We start from the raw sequence: 17,543 nt of genomic DNA on the forward strand, positions 1-17,543 counted from the left end.
ATCTCCCCCTTGTGGGATTAGACCTAACCGTCTATAGGGGCTGAGGAACACGAGGATTTGAATGTTCCTTACATAAGAAGAGGAAAACTGATAGAGTCATGAAGGTGGTAGATGATTCAGATGCACTTGGAGTGCATTTGGACCTGGTATGGCTTCCCATTTTTCTTGTCCTGCAGATGGAGCCGTCGCCTTCATTCTTGAGTATTGAAGACAGACAGGGATAGAGTCCAGCTTTTTGGCTTGTTTGAGTGGTCTGGATCACTTAGGTTCCAGGCCAGAGGCAGTGTACTTCTTGACCAGGACTGAGTTTCCCGGGCTGAAAAAATGTACAGGGTCAGAAGTAGGAAACTAGAGGGCCTCTCAGATTTCAGGAGAATCCTCAGTGTGTCCTGGAGCACCTGCAGGAACTTAATTAGGGAAAAATTAGTGACATCCACCCAGAGTTCTTCCCTTTTAATGGGAAGAATTGGCTGGGGTTTGTTGAACAGTATTTCAAAGGTTGTGAGCCCTAGCGTATTGGGGGTACACCGGCTATGTAGCAAAGCCAGTGGAAGGAGAATAATCCAATTTTCCTGAGTTCCTAGGACCAATGTAGTGAGGAATTCCTTGAGTGTTTGGTTGGCTCTTTCTACCTGACCTGAGCTCTTGGATGGTAGGCACAATGCAATTTCCATTCCACTCCCAGGGCTTTTGTTATTCCCTGAGATACTTGGCAATAAAGGCTGCGCCACTGTCAGAACCTAGGCCAAGAGGGAGAGACCAAAGTGTAGGAGGAGGTCCTTCAGGATGTTTTTTACTACTGCTATGGCTGTTTCATGTTTCACAGGGAAAGCCTCCACCCACCCTGAAAAAGTATCCACAAAACCCAAAAGATACCTGTGGCCTGCTGCTGGGGGCTTCACTTCTGTGAAATCAACTTCCCAATATTCTGCTGGCTGCAAACCTCATAGCCTGATCCCCATGGGGGTAGTTTTTCCCTGTTTGGTGTAAACTTGTGCACATGTCCTACACCGGGCAGTTGGACTGGTCAGGAGATTGTCCAAGTGTGGGACAAAATACCTGTCTCTTAGTAGTAGGTCCATTTTATGTGCCCCTACGTGGGTAATCTGATGTAACTGCCTGACCCATTCTCTTCCCAGTGCTTCAGGGACAAAGACTTGTCCTTCAGGGAGGACACACCCTCCAAGGTCGTCTTACTGCCCTCTTTTTGCTTTGCGAATGAATCATCCCAAGATGAGTAGGAGGGTGGGAGTGCCTAGACAACAGGACATAAGGGTGTAACACAAGAGTCAGGTAGAACTTCCAGAGCTGCCTGCCTCGCGGCTGCATTGGCCGTGCGATATCCCACAGTTTCTAGAGAGTACCCAGATTGATGGCCAGGTCAGTGAATGATGGACAGTTTAGGGGGTAGCCAGACAGCTTCTAGTAAGGCCAGAATTTCCTCTTTGTTCTTAATAGTTTTTTCCACCAAGGTCAGGGGACCGAGTTCACGGTGTAAGGCAGCAAGAACATGGGCTGTGGCGAAGGCATAACGGCTATCAGTATAAATACTTGCTGATTTCCCGTATCTAGTCATAAGGCTTGACTCAGTGCAATGAGTTCAGCTTTTTGGGGAGAAGTGCATTGGGGCAGAGGGGCAGACCACAGAACTGAAAGAGAAGGGAAAGAAACTACAGCTGCCCCAGCCCATGGGAAACCTGAATCAATGAAGCTACTCCCACCTGTGAAAAGGGTCATTGGGGTCCAAATACAAGCAGCCAAACATAAGGACCCAAGCACCACATCATTTCCCCCTTAAAAAGATGGGACCAAAATCTTTTGGGGTTAGGGACGATGGTCTCAGCTTCTGAAACTGCTTCCTGCTGGGTTTGGGCATAGAGCTGTCCCTGCCTCCTGGGGTCCTTCTGGTGAAGGACTCAGTTCTCTAGCCAGTGTCTGGAACTTGGTCGATGTCAGGTCGAAGAGGTGGTGGGTTGTGGTCTCAAACAGATGTTTGTACCCAGTCTGAGCAATCATCTGGAAGTGGAGGGCACTGAGCCCAGAGGGGACAAATCTGGCAAGGAGATTAAGCAGAAAATGGCCAAAAAGAAGTAAAAGGAATATAATCAGGAGTGGGACAAGAATAGTAGTTAACATAGAAAGAAGCCAGGATGCCCAAGAAGAGGATGGACTGGTGTACTAAGGGTTGTTATTGATGTCTCACATCTAGGTGACTTTCTCTAGTCTTATTGAGCTCCACCTATTGAGAGATGTTAATATACACACAGCAGGAGGTGTTGGCCAGGGCACAGACACCTCCACCAAGCAAGTAGATAATCCAAAGCTATCTGATTATCCAGGACCACATTTGCCAGGGAATACAGAGGTTGCTGAATATCCCAGAGGCTATAAGCTATGTCGTTTGCCAATTGATGAAGGGTCCTTGTCACATCTGAAAGAATGAACTCATGTTGTAAATGTCCATACCAAGGCATGAGATACTCTGCTCCCTTTTAAGGTACCAGAGAATATTGTCCCAGAACCCACGCTTCACTCTTGTTAGAGTGGAGGTACTGGGTGTAGTAATATTGAAAATGGTCAGAGGAGGTGCCAAAAATCCAAGGGAGCACACACCAGAATCCTTATAAGGTGTTAAACACCAGGTGGCCGGAAGAACAGTCCTGGGGTCCTGCCAAGTAGTGGCATTTTGCTTTACTTCTTCCCCAGAATCCTCACCGCCTGGCCCACCCATCCCATAAAGGAAGGAATATCCCTTAGGGGTACAGATTGGACCTGTTGATAAAAGATGCTGAGCATGGATGCTGCCATGGATCAGTATGTTTACATGCCAATATTACAGGTAAAAGAGAAACTTTCAAAAGATCCACAAGAGTGTTACAGCTAGAAGGGGGCAGTAACATTGTGTGTCAACTAGGAAGAGAAGGTAAAATGAGAAATACCTACTAGGAGAGTGGCAGGAGGAATTTAGTCATAGGTGCAAGTAGGGAGTGTTCCCTCAGAACAGGTGATGCAGCTGGCAGAGGTAAAGTTCTGAGGACACATCACTGTAGGCATCATTACAGGTGGTGCAAGTCAAGAGACTAGCAGAGATATTTACATTCCCTTCCCTGGAAAGGGTCTTTACCTATATAGTGGCCATAGAACTTGTCTCCCAAGGATTTTGAGATAGAAAAATTTTCCTATAAAGGAATGGGCAGTAGAAAAGGGGATGCAAAGACCTCTGAGGTGGTTACATTGGAGAGGGGGGTTCTTGTAAAGAACTGCCTTCAACCAAAGAGATTCCGGACTTTAACCTCACAACTGAATAGATACACAATCTTCTTCTGCAAGCTTGTTTATCCTTCTCTAGTTATGCTTCAGAAATTGAATCCTTTACATATGATAAATTCAAAAACTAATTTTATACTTAGGCCATGGGATGACTCCAAATTCAGATCAAAACAGCCAGATCTCACATACTTATATTGTGCTGATGTCTTTTACTGACCACTTGCTCTGTTCAGAGAAATCTACCACAAAAGGAAAAGGCAGGGACATGTGACATCAACATATGACAGGATAGAATATCGTTAGCTCTGTTTGAATTCAGATAACAGTCACAGTTCTCCAATCATGCAGTATTAATTCCACATCATAGCGAGACTCAGGAATAGTCAGGTGAGAAACATTCCTTCTGGTAAAGTATGGGGGTGATATGAGACAACTTGGAGGATCTCTTAGCCTTTCCTGCAATGCTTCTGAATTCACCTTAGCAGCTATAGCATGAACTGGGTCTGCCAGTCTCCAGGAAAGGGGCCAGAGTGTGTGGCATTTATTTGGAATGATGGAAGAACCACATACTATGCAGAGTCTGTGAGAGGCCGATTCACCATCTCCAGGGACAACAGCGACAACATGCTGCACCTGCAAATGAATTTCATTAAAGCTGAAGACACAGCCATGTAGAGAAAAATAGTAGGAGACCAGATACAAACCTCCTCATTCAGACAGGCCATGTGGAGAATGAGTTAGAGAGGGAGCTCAACAACACCCAACACAAGGAGACCAGTTACAATAACAGATGAAGAATTACACTGAAAAAGTTTTAAGGTCTTTGGTTTCTTCCCAATTCACAGTGAACCTCTATCCCTTCCTATGTATCTATCTATCTCTCTATCTGTCTACCTATCTATCTATCTATCTATCTATCTATCTATCTATCTAATTTCCTTTGTTTTCTTGAGAATCTTTCATATTTGTGTTGCTTGCATGTACAGAGGGGAAATATGTCCTTTTAATGGTTTACATGTTTTTTCCATGGTGACTAATTTTTCTGTAGCTGTCAAACATGAACCAGATCAGGAATTATTGAACATTTGCTATGTAACCCATAGCATTTTCATAAAAGTGCATTTGGTAAATATAACTATCTGTACATAACTTTAATATATATATATATATATGTGTGTATGTGTTTATACATTTACATATCTATGTTATGTAGACGATCCACCCGTGTGTGTATGCAGATGTATATGTGTGTATGTGTGTATATATATGTATACATATATATATGTTTGTATATATATATATATATATACATATATATATATATATCCCATGTATATTCATACACATATCAGAAGATCATGAAGCTTTAATTGGAGGAAATCTGAAGCTTCTTTTCAGTCAGACCTCACATAATATCAAAATTATATTCCTGTCTTTTTCTTTAATCATGGATTTTAGGTAGCCCAATAATTCTTAAATTATCTCCCCTCAATCTCTTTTCCAGGGCAGTTGCTTTTCTGATTAACTATTTCACATTTTCTCCTATTTTTTTACTCTTTTGATCTTGTTTTATTTTTTCTTTATGTTTCATGGAGTCTCATGCACTTTTGAGAGTCCCTTGAATAGGAAAGAGGCCAAATCAATCAATATTTAAAGATATTAGTTCAAGCTTTTCCCTGTAAGGTCAAATACAAAAGCTGATGCTTAAATACTTTGGCCACATGATGAGTAGATGGTATTCATTGGAAAATATTTTGATCTTGGGAAAGACTGAGAGCAAATGGAATAGGGGATGACAGAGAATGTGATGAATAGATATTGCCGCATAAACAATAAGTAACAACTTGGAGAGACTTTGAAAGATAGGGGAGAAGGATCTGGTGTGGTATGCTCGTGGTGAATGAAGAGTTAGACATGACTGAATAGCTGAACAATAGTTAAATCAGTGAGAATTTATGAGATGACCAAATAACATATGATGGACGAAGAAAGCAGGAGAGCATAGGGCAGACTTCTGTGCAATTCCCATGATGAGAAGACATGTTCTGTATGATGATCTAGCAAAGGGGGGAGGAGAAGAGAACTCTGATAAGTAGGATGAGACCCAAGAGTGTGGTATCCCATAAACCTAGAAAGAAGAAAGTAACAAGGAGAAAAGAGAGGTCATGTCAAAGCAACAGAGAGGTAAAAGACAATGAGGATTGAGAAAAAATGACCTTATCAGATGAGACAGGAGTAAAGGAGATAATTGTTGATGGCATATTAGTGATATGAAATGAAAGAGAGAGGAAAAGGGAGTTAGCAGAGAATGGCCTCAGTTTGTATTTATTTTGCTGTTGATTTTCTGGACTAAAAAAGTAATGCAAAAAATATTAGTAATGCACATTAAATTTAAAACTTTTCTATGTGCATAATTTTTTTAGGGGGGCAGAGGGATGCATGTTAAACATTTTCTAGCATATAATTCATTGTAAATGTCCTTAATTTTCTAATATTGTCTTCAGAACCTCAAGGTTTCAACATGAATCTGAGGAAGCTAGGTGCACAGTGGATAGAGTGCTTAGCCTGGAGTCAGGCAGACCCGAATTCAAATCTGGGCTCAGTCACTTAATACCTATTAACAGTCATTCAACTTACTACCCTTGACAAGTCATTTAGCTTTCATTTACCTCAGTGTCCTCATTTGTATAATAGGGATAATAACAGCACCTACATTCCAGGGTTGATTTCAGGATTAAATGAAATAGTTGTAAATCACTTAGCATAGTGCCTGGTACAGAGTAAGTTTTATAGAAATGTTAATTATTATTATTGTTATCTGCATCTTTACTCTGGTATGAAGTATCAGCTCTGAAAACAAATGATTGAAGAATTATAAAGGTTTTGCTAATGGTGTTAACTCTAAAAATACTAAAGAGCTCACTCAGGTGATCACAACCACAGTTAACTCTGAAAAATAAAATGAAAGAAAACCAAAACCAGTGGTCATAAGCAAAAAGCTTGCTGTATTCCAGTGGGGGATGGAAACTAGCCACATGAGCTGAGGTTTCCTCTAGGAGGAGATCCAAGGCAGTGATGCTAAACCTTGATATATGTAGTTGTAGCTAGACAAAGAATCAAACTATGCGGTTCAGCAACAGTAGTGAGGCAAGGTTGCCTAGTGACAAAAAGTACATTCATAGCAGGGCTTCATGCCTGGGCCTGTTGGTGCTTGCCTGAACTTAGGAATCATCACTTCTGCCATTTAATTGCAGCAGAGTTCATGCAGAGGGTGAGCACAATGGACTGTTGTTATGCCAATCTGAAGAGAGAGCTTTCTTGTTGGTCCTTAGCTCTGGAAAACAGGATGTCTCCTAACAGTGAAAAAAGAGAGGAGTAAAGAAAAAAGAAGGGTGTTTTTGGCATGGGTATACTGACAGAAGGAGGAAAACCAATACTTCTGGTTCTTTTGAGTCCTTTGGAGTGTGCCAGTGAGATTGACACAGTACGTAACATAATGTCTGATTTGTTGGTGTTTTTTTTTTCATTTCCTTTTATAACACAAGGATATGTTTACTGTGAAGAATTTTCCTATGCTATTTTTCTTTTAAATGTAAAAGAATTTATGATCTTTATTAGAGAATGTATACGTGCATTTACACCAGTATATATGCTATAGCATATAGGGGAGAATCAGCATTTTTCCAGATTTGTCTAGGCAACATAATGAGCAGGAATAGACCCATTTAGATTACATATTAATGTGCTTTTGAAGGAGGACTGAACTTTGAAAGTAAAGGGGATAGGGAAGCTCTGAGTTTCCCAGATAATGATTAGTAAGAAAAATCATTTGTCACATTCCCTCATCTGATTCTAATGACAGGTGTAGCCTTCTCAGTGCATCACTAACTGATATCATCAAGGGGTTTTGGGGACTTATAACAATATGGGACAGGGGAAAGAGAACAGCACTGACAATTCAAAAGGGTAAGTACCCTTGAGTAAATACAGATACAGAGGCCCCAAGGGAAAAAGTAAAAATAAATTGTGTGTTTAAGGCTTCAGAAGTCTCTTCTCGTACAGCTGTCTGGTGTTCAGGACATCATCTGATGAAGTTTCCTGGTTGGAGTATTGCCAAGTGATCTCCAACAGACTGTCTTCTTAAAACATCTTGTGGAGAGAGATCCTCTTTCTTTGTTAAAAGTTTCCTACAAAACCGATCTTAACAAATTTTAAATAATCTTGCTAATAACCAGGTCAAGTAATGCAAGTTAACTCAACCTTTACATCTCAAATAATATAAAATCAAAATTGGAATGTTGACCAACTGTCACGTTCAAAAAACTCAAATAAAAAGGAAAATTAGAACCCAGTTTTTATACTTCACAACTTGACTTTCATTCCACCATCAGGAGGATAAGATTCCATTAAGAAATTAATAACAGGACACTGTTCAGAAAAATATGGACTTTAATACATGCATCATACATTGAGTGATCAATTTTAAAACAGCACATAACAATAAAAAAACTTCCAACTTCTGCTCATATTCAAATAAATAACCCTAGTTAAAGTAGGTATTTCCTTGAAGGCATGTACAGGAATACTTGATTTAACCAAATAATTTTAGCTGAAATTTCCATTTACGTCAAATTTTCAAACTCATGGAACATGGTTCATGAAAGAATTTGTTTTGCTTAAATACACATATGTATAACAATGGTTCTTATGAGATAGATTTTCATTAATTGGAAAAAAATAGAAGAAAAGTGGGTCAAATGTAGGCTCTTCTATTCGTCATTTGAAGCCTTTTACAACTGTCTTTCTACCACTTCTGTATTTTTACAAAATACTCACTGTATCATATTGCTGTTCCATACACAAAACACCTTGTCTCCTAACTCTGCATTTACATTTCTTTTCCCCCGTGACAGGAATGTACTACTCCTAACCTTCATTTCTTGGAATCCCCAGTTTCCTTCAAGACCAAGTGAAAATGTTAGCTTTTATATAAACCCTTTTTTGATCCCCTTTGATACTCGTGCCCACATTCGTCTCACTGCTATTTTGCATATATAGATGTTGTCTACATCATTAAAATGTAAGATGAGATGCTTGAGGGCAGAAATGATTTCATTTTTGTCTGCGTACCTCCCCTACTTAAAAAAGTATTTGGCCTATAAGAGTTCCTTAATAAATGTTTGATGTTTGCTTGATATATGCATTCTCTTTTTTTTATCCTGTCAGTAGCAAATATGGTTAACTACCTATTGTTGTAGATATTTATTATATCTCAGTAGAGATGAGAAGTGCTAGTAAAAAAAATAGAAACTTTCAATTCCCCATATTTTTCCATTCTCTCTACTCTGTCTCTAACTTTGAGCCCCAAAGTTAAAATTTACAAAGTCTAGAGAGAAGTCACATCTCCTCTGATCCTTCAAAGCAGCATCAAAACATCCCGTTTTCACCCCTATTCCCCAATCCTATAGTTACAGAGAGAAATGGAAGTGATGGTGGCAGTGGTAATTCTTTCAATGGAAGTGTTATGCACTGTGAAGAGCACTGATTATTGAGTCATTCTTGGAAAGGAAGCAGAGATTACAAAGCTTCTGTATGACTTCATACAGAGTAGCTGATATCAGACTAATATAATTTCTATTTTTTACAGAATCAATAAACTAGTATAGAGGGAGTGCTGTGGATATTGCTTTTGTGTATATTAATAAAGTATCTCATACTATTTTTGTGAGGAAGCTGGAAAGATATGAATTAGATGATAACACTATGGATTCAGAGCTGGTTGGTTGACCTGATTCAAAGAGCAATTGTCAAGGGTTCATTGTCAATGTGGCCAGAGATTCTAGTGAAGTGCCCAAAGAGTCTCTGTTTTGCCCTGTGTGTTTATCATATCCATGAATGACTTGATAATACAACACTGGCAGGAGTAGCTAACGTAGTAGATGACTAAGCATCTAAAACATCTTTAAGTTGATTTTTTTTAATCCTAACTTACAGAAAAATATATTTTACTTATATAGGGATCATGTTTCCCTTTCATGTAATTGATTTTTGCTCCTCTCCTTGCAGTCTGTTTTTCTCTTTTGACATACTTATATTCCCAACCACTTATTCTTTCTTTTTATTATTGGTGAGATTTACCACCTGGTTTTAAGTTTTTCTATGCTGCCAATTTTGTCTGTTATGCAGGAGATAAATCCAACATTTCCCACTCATTTCTTTCTTGCACCATTAGGAAATATTTTGCTGTGAGTCTATGCTGTCACTTCCCAAGAGATCTTGAGAATTCATAGAGCCTTCTGCTGTATCATGTATTGATTACTTTTCTTTTGTACTTTAATATTTATTCATTGTTTGAAATAGTTTATGTGTCCTAGTGGCTATCTTTTCTTATCTTATTAATGTATTCCTTACTGGGTTTATTTGTGAGTTTTCTTCGTATTGAGATCTTTGATAATTTCAATCTTCTTTTCATTATCTTTGTCTGTCTGTCTATCTATCTATCTATCTATCTATCTATCTATCTATCTATCTATCTATCTCTATCTATCTATTTATCACCTTCTAACGCTTTCTGCTTTGGTAGTAAATTCCCTTATGTCTAGATATCAGAGCTCTGCTTCTTCCTGTACTAGAGCAATTCACATTTCAATGGCCTTAGGCTTTGCCCATGTAACTTCTGAAGGGAGAAAATGAATGGCATCAACTGGATGTCAGGGCCTTTTGCTTTAGACATGATGGAGTCCCATACATTTGGCTTCCTATTCAAGTTCCCTCTGTTCCTTAGTTTTCTAGTAGCACAGCATGCTGCCATATTATTTGAAAGAGAGAAAAAAATTCGATTTTCGGTATCTCCACCTCTGCTGCACAGCTTGGAGTGGGAAGAAATTAGTGCTGTTGTAAGCCTATGGGTCACGTTGTGCCACCCCTCCAAGGATTTAGGAGCTGATATGAGTGGGAATTCTGAGGGAACATGTTGAGGATTAGGAATTATAAACCTTTTCAGCTGTTAGTTCATCAATTTGCTACCTTGTTAGAGTGCTTAGCATTTATATGATGCTGATAGCTGAAATTGCTTTTACTTCTCATGCATTGTTGTTATATTGAAAACATTTGAGAAGTTGTGAGGACTGGAGAAGATAGAGATTCCTTCATCTTGTTGGTCACATGACTAAGAATGTCTGATCAGATTTTGATGCAAATTTCTTTATATTCTTGTTGAAGGAAATGTAAGGAATTTTTTCCCTGATATCAGGAATAAATTTGTGATGTCCAATGTAGCATCCCTGTCTTAGCCTACTCCTCGTAGTCACTTTTACCCCAAGTAGTTTGTAAGTCAATACTCATGGGCCCAAACCAGTTGACACAATTAGTTCAAAGTAAAGACAAAAGGTATGGTATGAACTTTCTAACTATAAACATGAGGCACACTTTCCCACAAACACACACAGAGGCAGGGTGAAGAAAGGGTACATGCATGGAATGTGCTAATTGAAAGACACATATGAAGAATACACATGGGGAAGTCAACTCAAGTCTCTGCCACTTGAAGACCTTGACTTCCTCTTTCTTATTTTGAAACTTCTACATTTCTCTTTGTGGAACAGTATCTTTGCTGCACTGGTATTACAATTGTATCCGCTGGACAGCTGTTTTCCTTAGCTCAACTTTTGGCAGCAGAGCTGACTCTCTCTCTGTTTACAACTGGCTAGATTGCTTCTTTATATCAACCAAAGGGACATGGCTAATGTAGACCTTGCCCATGTAGCATCGGTTGCCTTCATCGTATGACCAAGGACTGTACTCTCAGGCTGATTAAAATTGTTCATGTCAACTAAGGGAGTAAAAATAAAATAAACATTTCTTCAAATTTCCTTACAAACAGTGAATGGGACACTCTTAAATTTTGCAACGTTTGGTATCTGTGAATAGGACACATAGGGTGATCTGAAATGGGAAAAGTCTAAAATCTGAGACCCTTATACTAGCATGTGTGAAACAGTGATTTATGGACTCAGCACTTGAAGAGGAATATTCTGAACTTTTCTCTTCTGTAGCCATTGAACTCCATTCACAACTTGGAGTTGTATTACGAATTATCCTTAATTTAGTAAGCAATGGAATAAGAAGGAATCACTTCAAATGTAATCACAATAGCAGGTGAGAGAAAACAAAAAGACATGGCTGAGACCCCTCCTGCTCTGTGACAAAGATTCCATGCTATAATGGTGACCAAGAGAGGAATTAGAGGCTTTTTTCCCCAGGGAATTGAATCCTTCAAAATAGTGATGATCTCTAAAAGTTCTCTGGATGTAGCTCTCTAAAAGCATAAGGATTCTGAAATTACAAATCCCTTCTGGAAAAAAAAGAAAGGGAAAGTGGAAGTGAGAATGAAAAAATGTGGCTGAGTATACAATTAAATTTACAGTAGGTGGCAGTAGAACTCGATATTCTGGGAAGCTGCCTCTAGTAAGGTAATGGGGGAATATAACTGGGATTGTGGATAAATAATTTGAATGAAATGTAATTTTAGGTAAAGAGAAACAAAAAGAAGACTCAGAAAACCACATAGGTGCCAAGAATCCAGGCAAGAGACCCTGAGAAGAAAGGGATTCATAGAACAGATTCAATCTGTTGAGAACTGGAAATGTAAGATGGTTGAGAAGCTTTGACAATCAGAAATGAGACTAAGATTGAGAAGTTTATTAGGAACACAAAAAGGCCAACTAATACTACTACTAGTCTCAGACCCAACTGTTTAGAGTTATTGAGGTAAATGTGTTATGATTGATACTGAGTCAAAACCATCCACTCTTGGAGCCTCAGAGTCACCAACATTCCCCAGTGCTTTGGAAGCAGCTCTAAGAGATCTTTCTCTCTAAAGTTCAGGAAAGAGACATCTCCCTGGGAGTAAGGAGATGTTCTTCTTCTCTTTGAATACAGCAAGACATGCAAATTGAGTCCAAACCTACTGGGATGAAAAGCAACCCCAAACTTGTACCTGTATCTCTGGGAGACAAGATCAAGGTCTGTGTGTCCTTCCACACAGAGGATTAACCTAGAAACTCACCATGAAACTTAAGCTGAACTGGAATTTCCTCTTGATTGTTTTCCAAGGTATTTTTATGGAGAGGGAGGGACAATGTGAAGTGGTGACTTACTGTGAATATTGAATTTAATACAATGTCTCTATATTGCAGGTGTCCAGTGTGATGTGCAGCTGGTGGAGACTGGAAGTGATGTGAGATAGCCTGGGGGTTCTTTGCATCTCTCCTGCAAAGTTTCTGGATTTACCATCCATAGCTACTGGATGAACTGGGTCTGCCAGGCTCCAGGGAAGGGGTTGCAATGGGTTGCAAGAATTAGCACTGGTGGAAGTAAGACATGCTATGTAGACCCTATGAAACATTGATTCACCATCCCCAGAGATGATGGCAACAGCATGTTATATCTACAGGTGAATTTCGTTAATAGTGAGAATATTACTGTGTATTACTGTGCAACAGACACAGTGAGGGAAAGGAATGTGAGACTATAGAGAAACTTCTCCTGAGGTGCCATTGAGTCCAGAAAGGGGTTGAGCTCATGATACACATAACAGAAGGGACCTAGATCCAGCAACAGGTGTAGAGAGAATCTGAATCATTTCCATTTATAGCCTGGGTTGTTTTTTCTTTTATTCCAGCAGAAAGCAACTTTTCCAGTAGCTAGCCATCAATCTTAATGCCTGACTCTAACTCCCATTGCTACCCCATATTTAATTGGTAGCTATGTCTTGTAAATTGTACTTTCATCACATATCTAGAATATTCTTACTTCTCTCTTCAAGGTACCACAACACCTGAGGTAGGCCCATATCAGCTCAACCTGGAGTATTATGCTATTCTGCTGGTTGTTCTCCCAGCCTCAGTACTCTCTTCCCTCTAGTCCATACTAAACTTAACTCTCAAAATTATCTTCCTAAAGCACAGATATGACGATTTCCCCCAAATTCCAGTGACTCTGTATTACCTCCGAGAGAAAATATAAAATGCTATTTGGCTTTTCAACCTTTCATAACACAGCCCTTCCTATCTTTCCTCTCTTATTCTACCTTGCTTCCTTCCTTGTGCTTGGCAATTCAGTGATGCTGACCTCCTCACTGTTCCTTTCACAAGAGATTTCATTTCCCTACTCCATGTGTTCTCACTGGTTGGAATTCTTCTCCTAGGGCAGCTAGGTGGTGTAGTGATACAGCACCAGCCTTAGAGTCAGAAGGACCTGAGTTCAATCTGGTCTGGGATACTTGACATTTATTAGCTGTGTGACCCTAGGCAAGTCACTTCACTCTGCCTGCTTCCCTGCCTGCCCCTCTTCCTATCCTCCCCCCAAAAAGATGACAGGAATTCTTCTCTTCCTCATCCCTTCCTCTTCTCCCTTTTGGATTTTTTCAAATCTCACCTGAAATTCTGCCCCCTCTTCCTTCTCCAATCCTAATTCCAGTGTCTTGTGCTGGATGTATCCTGTACATACATACACACACACACATGCACACAAATACACACACTATATACTACATATATTTTGAGCATAATTATTTTCATGTTGTCTCCCTGAATGAGACTAACCTCCTTAAAAACAGGGACTGGTTTTTGCCTTTATATGCCCAGTTCTTGGCACCCTTCCTGGCACATGATAAGTGCTTATAAAAGCTTCTTGCTGATTTGACCTTCTGTTGCTTCATGAATGAGACTCTCCAACGTTGCTGAGATGTGTCTATGCATCATTTCCATGTTAGGTAGATAATAAGTAATTTCTCTGATATTTTCACACATTAAAAAAATACTCATTACTATTAAATATTGTTGAAGGATAAATTTAAGAAAAATGTAAACTAAGGTAAATTTCTCTATGCAAGATAACATTCTCTTATCAAGAATAATAACCTGAGAATAAGATGGTTCAATGGCTGCCTCATTCTCCAGTCAAAGATGCCAAGGAAAAGGGCAGCTCACCTTTTAGAGGTTTTTGGCAGCTACAGAACAAAAAAAATAACAGGATAGGCAACATCATGTGCTTAAGGGCAACATCATTGGTTATATAGCTGAAGTTTGGATAACACCATATTGGTTTGAAATTGGGGGTCTAGCAACAACCCTCCTTCTTCCTTTAGGTGACTAAAAAGGGGTTATTGATTGAGTCCAGTTGTAAGGCCCATGATAATGGCCCAGAGTTACTTGGACAGCAAACCAGACATCAGTGAGGGATTGAAGGTCCTGTAAATATTTTAGGGCCAACTCCCTTGTGGCAGACCATATCTTCCCAGGTTACCCGAATTCCATGAGTCAGGAATAGAACAGTACTTAGCAGGAGAACTGGATTTCTCAACTTAACCCATCACAGGTCAGTGGAATTCTGAAGTAAGTTTAGAGACAGAGACTAAGAAGTCAGTTACAGTACAAAAGCAATAGTCTGTAAGTAGGATCAGTAAGAAAATGATACAGGATCTGATGAGGTGGGATCTGAAGTCCTAAAAGATAAAGATTATGTCTTTGGGATCTGGATTCCAACAAGGAAAATTCCTAGACTTTCCCACATGTTCAAATCTCTAGTTCTTCTGAGGCTTTAATCTTACCAACTGGCTTTTCATTATCATCTGTGCACAACCTCCCAATTCTCTGTTACCCTTAACCTAGCCTAGCCCTCCATTGCCTTACCTCCCTATGTCACTTCCCACTACCCCCTGACACTTCCCACCTTTAATCCTATTTGGACTCCATTCTCCCTTGGTCACATGGTTCAGGTCCCTGGCATTCTGTTACCTCACAGTAACCCCAGGTTAATGGCCACTTCATCTTGATCCTTCTCAGACCCCCACCTCCAGGTACCCCAGACTATTTGGGCACTCCTAGATCCCTTCCACAGTCTTTCTATATATAAGATCCATCTGTCCTACTTGAGGGGCTTAGATTCTTAACATCTGGCCCAGTTATATTAGCAATACACATGCTTAGATTGCTTAAGAGTCTGTCCAATCTGGCAGATTCTTTAAATCTCAATCACCCTAATGTTCTAATATACCATGACATTGGCTCAAATTGAATTCATTTGAGCAGGACCCCGGTGTTCTGATTTTGGGGTCCCAGCTCTCCACCTCTAAACCTCAAGAGATTCATTTTAATTTTCATTTTCTCACTATTATACGCATACAGAAATCTCACATACATTATGTGCAACATATAAAAAGTTTGAGAGGCATCGTTTCTCAGTAATTAATCATTTCATTAATAATGCTAGCATGTTATTAATAAAAAGATGGCCATTTGGCCATCTCTCTTTGAAAAAAAAAGCATCATGGAACCCATTCAATGCCCATGGAAAAATGTGTGGTCTTGAGAGTTTGAATCAACTCTGATTGGTCAACAATGAAAGAATGAATGTTATACTAAGACAGGGATTTATTCTACTGAGGATGTGGGGATGTGATTCTAATCACATGGGTTTGGTCAAAGAGAATTATTTGGATTCATATCCTTGTGTGATATAAGGGAGAACCCACATTTTCCCAGACTTGTCTGACTAAAACACAATGGGTTTCAATCCATCAATTCACCTAACTTTACCTTTGGAACAGATCTGAGTTCTCCCTCTCAGTATTAGCCCTTCAAAGGCTGCCTGAGTAACCCACAGGAAGTGACTTGTCGATGAGGAAGTACAAGGGCAAAATCTTGGCCCTATTTAAAGAAATACTTATTAAATGTAAGTGAGAAATAATTATTTCTCTCAAATGCATAATCATGACTTTACACAGAGAGTAAAAAGTGTCCCATTCATCACTTGTAAGTAAATGTAAACAAATGTTTCTATTTTTCTCCTTTGATGTGAGAAATTTAAGCAATCATTGTGAGGAGATTTTAAGACCTTCAATCATGAATGAAACTGATATTACATAAGGAACTTCTAGTGATTGACTGACCAATATAGCCAAAAAAGCATTAAGGGAAATAGGTAAACGTTGATAGAATAACTTATTAAAAATATTTATTCTTTTTTGAAAGTAAGGAAGATCTAGATGTTCCTCTCAGGTGCCCCTTCATCGAGGTGCTTTGGGTTCCTGCACTCACCAGTGAGCAGTGACTGCCTCCTCAGCTGCATAACAGGAAATTTTAGAAAAGATTTTCAATGTAATCATCATGATCAACACCTTGGAAAGCGAATATCCAGCCCATTCAACCTCAATAAAAAGACAGAATCTCTACTTCTGGTCACTAAACAGTATTCATAATGTGTGTTCATGGAGGCAGATACTCTGTTACTGGCAAATGTTGATGAGTTTTTTGAGAAAGAGAGAGAGAAGCTATTGGCAGCACCATACGCAGATTGGCCTGAGTGTTTCAATTCTGGAGTCTTTGTTGATCTTCCACTGAAATATACTATCAGCTGTTACATATGGCTTCTGAACGGAGCAGCTTTGGTGGTGGGGGTCAGGGTTTGATGAATATCTTCTTTAGCTGTTGGGCAACAAGAAATATCAGAAAACACCTGGCATTTATTTATAACCTAAGCAGCATTATTATATACTTCTGCCATCCAGCACTTAAGGTCCTTGGGGAAAAGGCAGAATTCATGCATCTCCCGAGATGAATCAAATTATGGAATTATACCCTAACCCCCAAATGAAAAGTTTCAGGAATGACGTTCATGACCCCATTATGACTCACAATTCCTCACTATTTGTTGGGATATCTTCAACACCAACATTTTACCTTTCTCTAGCAGTTTGGTGTTGGCAATGATACCTTCACAGAGAAAGTCCCAGATGCAATCTCACATATGTCCATTGGGAACCTCAACCCTCCCTCACAACCATTTTTATCCTTGGGTGAACACAAGGAGTGGTGGGAGCGAGGCCAGGCTGATTCCATGGGAGCAAATTCCTTCAACAATATCAAGGAGAAACTGGACATTTAACTCCGCTAACAACACCACAATTTTCTCTGGGAAACAATGGTAACACTGGACTGGTTCTAGATAATTTAGCATCTAGAAAAAGTGTTGCATATGGTTCCTTATAGTTGCTAGTGGCTTTGACTAAAGCTTCTCATTTGTAGGTTTATAGTACTAAAGTTGAAAATCGGATAGAAGTCAAGAAGTAAAAAGCTCACTTTCTGGTCAATTAATTGCTGAGTGACTCCTCACATGATCATTCACAGAAAATTTAATAAGTTTTTTATTTAACGTGAATCACAAATAAATTTGATGAGTGGGAAAGAAGTTATTAAACTATGGACCTGGCT

At 39.4% G+C, this 17,543-nt stretch overlaps 1 pseudogene; it reads left to right on the forward strand.

Annotated features, from left to right (window-relative positions):
* The window catches only part of LOC144456410 (glycogenin-1 pseudogene), a 33,763-nt pseudogene extending 16,546 nt beyond the window's left edge, over window positions 1-17,217 (forward strand).
* Window positions 17,218-17,543: the final 326 nt, after the last annotated feature.

Source organism: Phascolarctos cinereus, unplaced genomic scaffold (assembly GCF_003287225.1).
Source record: "Phascolarctos cinereus isolate Bilbo 61053 unplaced genomic scaffold, phaCin_HiC Scaffold_3;HRSCAF=262, whole genome shotgun sequence".
Taxonomy (NCBI): Eukaryota; Metazoa; Chordata; class Mammalia; order Diprotodontia; family Phascolarctidae; genus Phascolarctos; species Phascolarctos cinereus.